We start from the raw sequence: 6,292 nt of genomic DNA on the forward strand, positions 1-6,292 counted from the left end.
TAAAAAGTTATTTTTAAAAAATTGGAATGAATATATCCTAATTTTTTTAATGTAAAAAATGTTGAATTGTGTAATATTACTATTTTTCTATGATCATTGGTAAATATAATTTTTTTTAAAGTAAAAGAACTGTTAATTTTTTAAAAAACTTTTATTTAAATTATTAATATAAAATTAAAAATTTTAAGATAAATAATATGATGTCGACTTTGATTTGCGAATTGCCTCTCTTTTGTTTGAGATTGTGAGGAAACATTTTCAAATGTCACGAAGAAGATGAAGAATATTATTTTGATTTTGATTTTTGTCATTTTTAATCATACAAATTGATTTAATATGTTAACACTAAATATAGTGGTTCAATGATTCTTGTATTACCCCCCAAGTGATTTGATATGTACTAAGTTCTAAATTTGAATCCAAATATAGATTCACTATAGACGATTAATAGAACTAGAGTCTCAGTTATGGCTCAAATTCGAATATGAATTCTCTAAAATTGAATCCGAATATGTATTCACCGAATTTCTTAGTAGGATTAAAGTCTAAATGAGAGATGAGAAAAGTTGAGAAATGTGGGATGAGATAGTTTTACACGCGATATGTCGTTATGATACTTCAGATGATTTGATCGTATAAGATGATTTCAGCTTATCTGCGTTTTAACTCAACAACCAAATCAACCCTAAGCTATTCTCAAATTTGACTTGAGAAAGCACATGCAACTTTCCACCATCTATACTCCTCGTATCCAGTTCTTAGTTGATAAAAACTATTGTCTAAATTATGGTGGTTCAAATTCAAATAAGGTTACATAGGTCACGCTTGAATAAGAAAGTCACTTTGGTTGTCTCCTTTTACTCTTTAGCTCACAAAATAACAAGATATATATTTTAATTAGTTTCATAAGTCATCTACTCATATAAATACTATTTAAAACATGTGATATCAATAGATACAAGGGAAAATCATTAAATTTAACATGAATAGCATTTGTCTAAAGAGAATTGGAAAGTGGTGGATATGGCCTAATGAGATGTGGAGCATCAAATGCTTATATATGGCATCTATTGAAAGGACAATACTACTTTGTTGTCCAGCATATATGGTCGGGTGTGCCTATAGTGTAATTGTACCTTTTTTATCTTTCTTTTAAACATTTTAAAAAATTATACAAATTCACTAGTAGTCATATCCTTAATCATTTAAAAAATAAAAAATAAAATATACGAGCAGTCAAATTAAAGGAGCAAAACTATGGAACAACTTAGCATTTTCCGTGTCGAAATATAGAAACAAATCAAGGGCGCCCATACAAGTGATTGCCATGCAAGTAAGAGCCAATTGTCGCTGCTCTTCTTCACGAGCACAATATTGGATAGCCAATCTGGATAATGTGCCTCTCGAATAAACCCTGTTGTTAGGAGGCAATCGACCTCCTTTGCGAGGGGGGTGGATTTTTCCACGCTAAAGCTCTGTCTTTTCTGCCTAATTCATCTAGCTTCAAGGTCAACGCGGAGGTGGTGTTGGATGATATTAGGGTCACTTCTTGGCATGTCCTGGTGGCTCCAAGCAAACACGTCCTAATGCTATGCTAATAACTATATCATAGCTCGCAGCACGTCAGACGTTATTCTATTGACGAGTCAAATCATGGATCTAGAGCAATCAAGATCAAGGTGGACCAACTCTAATGGCTCATTCAATTCTGCTTGTTGGAGGGCTTGCTTGTCATGAAACTCTTCTTCTTCTGGGGCAGTGCCGAGAGGCTGTGGAATACAGTTGTCACCTTGTGGCTCTATCACATTGATTCTACCTCTAGCGGGCTTTAATTCTTGTACATAGCATTCTCGGGCCAGGACTTGTTCACCTCCAACTTCCCCGACCCACATCGGGGTTGAAAAACTTCAACTTCATGTAGTAGGTCGAGGTCTCCGCCTTCAAGCTGTTGAGTGTAAGTTGCCCTATTATAGAAGAGGACTTTACCACTATAAAATCAATCATTGTGGAGGCAATGTGGGGAGCCATCCCGGCTAAGACAAAGAGGGCAATAGTTCCCTTTGGCTAGACCATATCCCCAGTGAAGCCTTTCAATGGATGGGTGCTGGTAACAGGCAGCCAGGACCAATTCCCATCCAGGAGAATGCATCATAAAAAAGGATATCGACCGAGCTCCCATTATTAATGAGGATTCTCCTAGTAGTAAAGTTGGCCACCTACATCGTGACTACTAAGGCATCGTTGTGGGGGTAAAGGAACTCTTCTCCATCATCCTTCCGAAAGGTGATTAAAGGCACAAGCCTGCCCTTTCTTTGTTTCTTCGTCAGGCGGCATTCTGCCTATTAAACTTCTTCAAAATGAGCTCTCCTAGCATGGGCCTTTCTACCAAATGAAATGCTACCACCCTTCGCAAATCCCCAAACTATAGTTTGGATTTTTCCCAAATGGGCATTGGCCCCCGTAGGGGGGTTCTCCTCGGGCTTTCACTCATTCTTAGCCTATTGAACCTCTCTAGGCTCTATTCCTTTTCTTCCCTATGGTTAAGGTACTGCTGAGGAGGCACGTGTGTTTCTTCCCTCCTTTCCATCTCCCCCAGTCTATAGTCCGTTGTGTTGTCGATGAAGGAAAGGTGAATCTTGTAGTAGCAGGACCAAGGGGCTAATATGCTTTCCTCTTCTACCGTTAGTGTTGCTTGGTCCCACTGGGGGCCTGATCTTTTGGTAGGGCAGAACTCATCCCATTACTTGCTATGCTACCCTCTCTTTGCTTTGTCTGTGGTTCTAGAATGCACAGATGCCTTGGTTTTCCTATCAGCTTACTCCATCTATGTCTTTCTCAGTGCTGTCAATGCTCGTAACGTATCCTCCACGTTGATGAATCCATCTACCTGATCCATGTCAATGCTCGTAACGTATCCTCCACGTTGATGAATCCATCTACCTGATCCATGAATTCTCGCAAAGTAGCAGGGATTTCCTAGCTAATTCGGGCATGAAAGGGTTTTGCGGCCATATGCTGCCTAGGAGAGCAGCAAGTGTGATCTTCTCATCCTAGTCATTAGTGGTCATGCGTTCCTTATTGAACATAGACAAGTATGCTTTGAGACTTTCAATTTCGTGTTGCTTGATGGTTAGGAGGTATGCAATAGGGTGTCTCCTCTTCCTACTGACCATAAATTGTGTGAGATGAGCTAGGTCCTTGAAGTTGTATACTGAGTTTGGCGCCAAGGAGGCGAACCAAGCTCGCACCGCCCCTTTTAAAATCAAGGGGAAGGTCCTGCTTGCAATCTCCCCCAGGAACTTATGTAGCGTCATGTGGACTTTAAATGTGTCTAAATGTTCGAAGGGATCCTTGGAACTATCATATAGGTCTATCTAGGGTACTTTAAACTTTGGTGACAGTGACATTATCATTACTGTTGCCCAGATGACTAACACAAGATGGGGGTGAATTGAGTTGTATTAAAAAAATAACAATTATAAATCAAATATATAATATAAAATATAAACAAAATATGAAATAACAATAAATATAAAGAGTAAGGGTAAGAGAGAAGCAAACTCAGTATGTTAACGAGGTTCAGCCCTACTGCCTACGTCCTCGCCTCAAGCTACCCCTTGAGGATTCCCAAATTCACTATTCAACCTCCTTCAGGTGGAGATAGAAACCTATTACACCTTTGAACAACACCGCTACAAAGGATCCGTGTAGAATACCCTCTACACTTGCAATCACCTTACACGTGGTAATTCAACTATTCCCCGTGTAGAATACTTTCTACACGCATAAGGCTTATACACACTCTTTTTCTGATACAAGAGCTGATAGTGGGTAGATTATCAGAAAACACTCCACAATGAGTGAAATAAGAACAATACAGCGCAAACTATATCTCTCAAAATGAACAAGAATTAAGACTCAATGCTTAGAGAAGAGAGAATGAAAGTTTTGAATGAATGTTGTATGCTCTTGGTGTTGTGAATGTGAAGCTCTCAAATGATCTATTTATAGGCATATGAGACTTCATATTCAAATTAAAAAAGATTCACAAGTCAAAAACAACATCATTCACTTTTTCAAAAAATTCAAATAAAAGGTTCTTTTTTTTCAATTATCAAAGACAACATCATTCATTTTTTCAAAAAAATCAAACCTAATATTTTACTTTTTGCATATGATAAAAGGAGCACACTTTCCTTTTCAAAAAAAATTCAAATCTAATCTTTTACTTTTTGTATAAGACAAAAGGAGCACACTTTACTTTTCAAAATTTTCAAACAAAATCATCTACCTTTTGTATAAGTCTAAAAAAGCATCGATCACTTTTGAAAATATTCAAATAAAACATGCACATGTGAAAGATGACAATCAATCATCTTTAATATTTTCAAAATTCAACCCTTTAATCAAGGCATGCACATGTAAAAGATGACAATCAATCATCTTTAATATTTTCAAAGTTTAACCTTTAATTAAGGCATGCACATGTAAAAGATGATAATCAATCATCTTTCAAAATTTTCAAATTTAATTTTCAAAAATATTCATGCACATGTGGAAAATGTATTTTAATGCTTTATGATAAAATATTAATTTTGAGCATTAATCTTAATTTCAAATTTTAAGAGATCTACAACATTATTCTATGATTTTAATGTGAACTTATTTCCTTCTTGCTCATGCTTGATTTTTTGATGTGCTTGACTCCATTGTGTGGACAACTTGAGCTTGAAACTCCTTTATTCTTTGAATTCATTTGTTATCATCAAAATCTATATGTAGATTTATAATCACATGAAACTTGAAACCTTGGGTTCAACAATCTTCCCCTTTTTGATGATGACAAATACTTGATAGAACTTGAAACCTGTATTAATACTTAAGCTCCCCCTGAAAATATGCTTAGTTTTTCAAGCAAAAGTATAAATATAATTCCAAGCATATATAATAAGTTTGGCAATTTAAACAATGTTAATGTTCTAATCTAAAACTTCTCCCCCTTTTGACATCATTAAAAAGGATCGGCAGCAAGTAAATGGATTGAAGAAAACGATGCGTTTAATAGTCACTGTAGATAGTTGAAAAAGGAGCCATCCGTGACCTGACAAATGCTACAAAGTCTCAAGGCCTAACTCTATGAATTTAGTGCGGCTGGAGATTTAAACAATCGTCTGATGTTATTGACAAACGTGATTGAAGGCTCTGAGTTTCTATAAAAAAATGAGCATTTTCATCTATCGGATGCCAAAAAAATACATTGCTTCTTGACCTGAGTTCTGTTTTTCCACAACGATAGAATGGCTAAGCAATTCTCTTCCACTAATGTTCCAGACTTGAATCAGGAACCCTTGACGCATCAATTATCAATATTCTCTCCTGAGGCCGTCAATACCATGATAGGAGCAGAGAACCGTTTTTCTAGTAAGACTGATTCTGAAATTATTGCAGAATCAAGAATGCTCAGTAGTCAATATGCTGCCTCTGTTACGATCATGTCACGGAGGTTAATGGCGAGGGTGAGTGAGATTGATCATCTTAACATGCAAATATCTGAGTTACGACAGAAGCTTGCTAATAAGGATAGTGAAAATAAAAGGCTAAAACAAGAAAACTAAGAGTTGAAAAAATTTGCATATTGGTATGCTTATGATCTGCAACCACGAATAGAGGAGCTGGAACGAGAAAGGGTTCAGATACAAGGTCAACATCGGCAGATAACAGCAAAGGTTCATCGTTTACTAGAAAAATAGGGACAATCTACTGTTAATCTCGCTGGCTTAGTAAGAAAACTTTTGACAATGTGTGTCCATCATATCTTTTATTTCTTTTGACTAAATAAGATTTGAATAGACAATAGTTTGTCTTATTCTTTATGCTATCTCTATAAAATCAGTCATGAAGTTCATCCAATCCGCATCAAGTTTTCTTCTCATCTCTATAACTCATTTGCATTCTTTCAACATTCTCGTTTTAAGCCTTCTATTCTTTTCTCAATGGCTCATTCTTCTAACATTTCTCTATATCCATCCATGAGGCATTCTGCATCTCAACCTCCTGTCCTTTCTGCAGCTGCCATTGGTGTCATGTTGCAGCAGGAAAATAATAATCTGACTAATAAGTCAGATTCTGATGCTATTTATGACTTGGTGAGTCTTGGGACTCGTTACTCTTCCTCTATTGTTGCTTTTTCTCAGCCGCTACAAGCCAAAAATCACGAAGTTGAAAAGCTCAAAAAACAAATTGTTGTACTTTAACGAATTGTTCAAGAGTCTCACACAAGGGAATGAATCAT

Source organism: Carya illinoinensis, chromosome 14 (genome assembly GCF_018687715.1).
Source record: "Carya illinoinensis cultivar Pawnee chromosome 14, C.illinoinensisPawnee_v1, whole genome shotgun sequence".
NCBI lineage: Eukaryota > Viridiplantae > Streptophyta > Magnoliopsida > Fagales > Juglandaceae > Carya > Carya illinoinensis.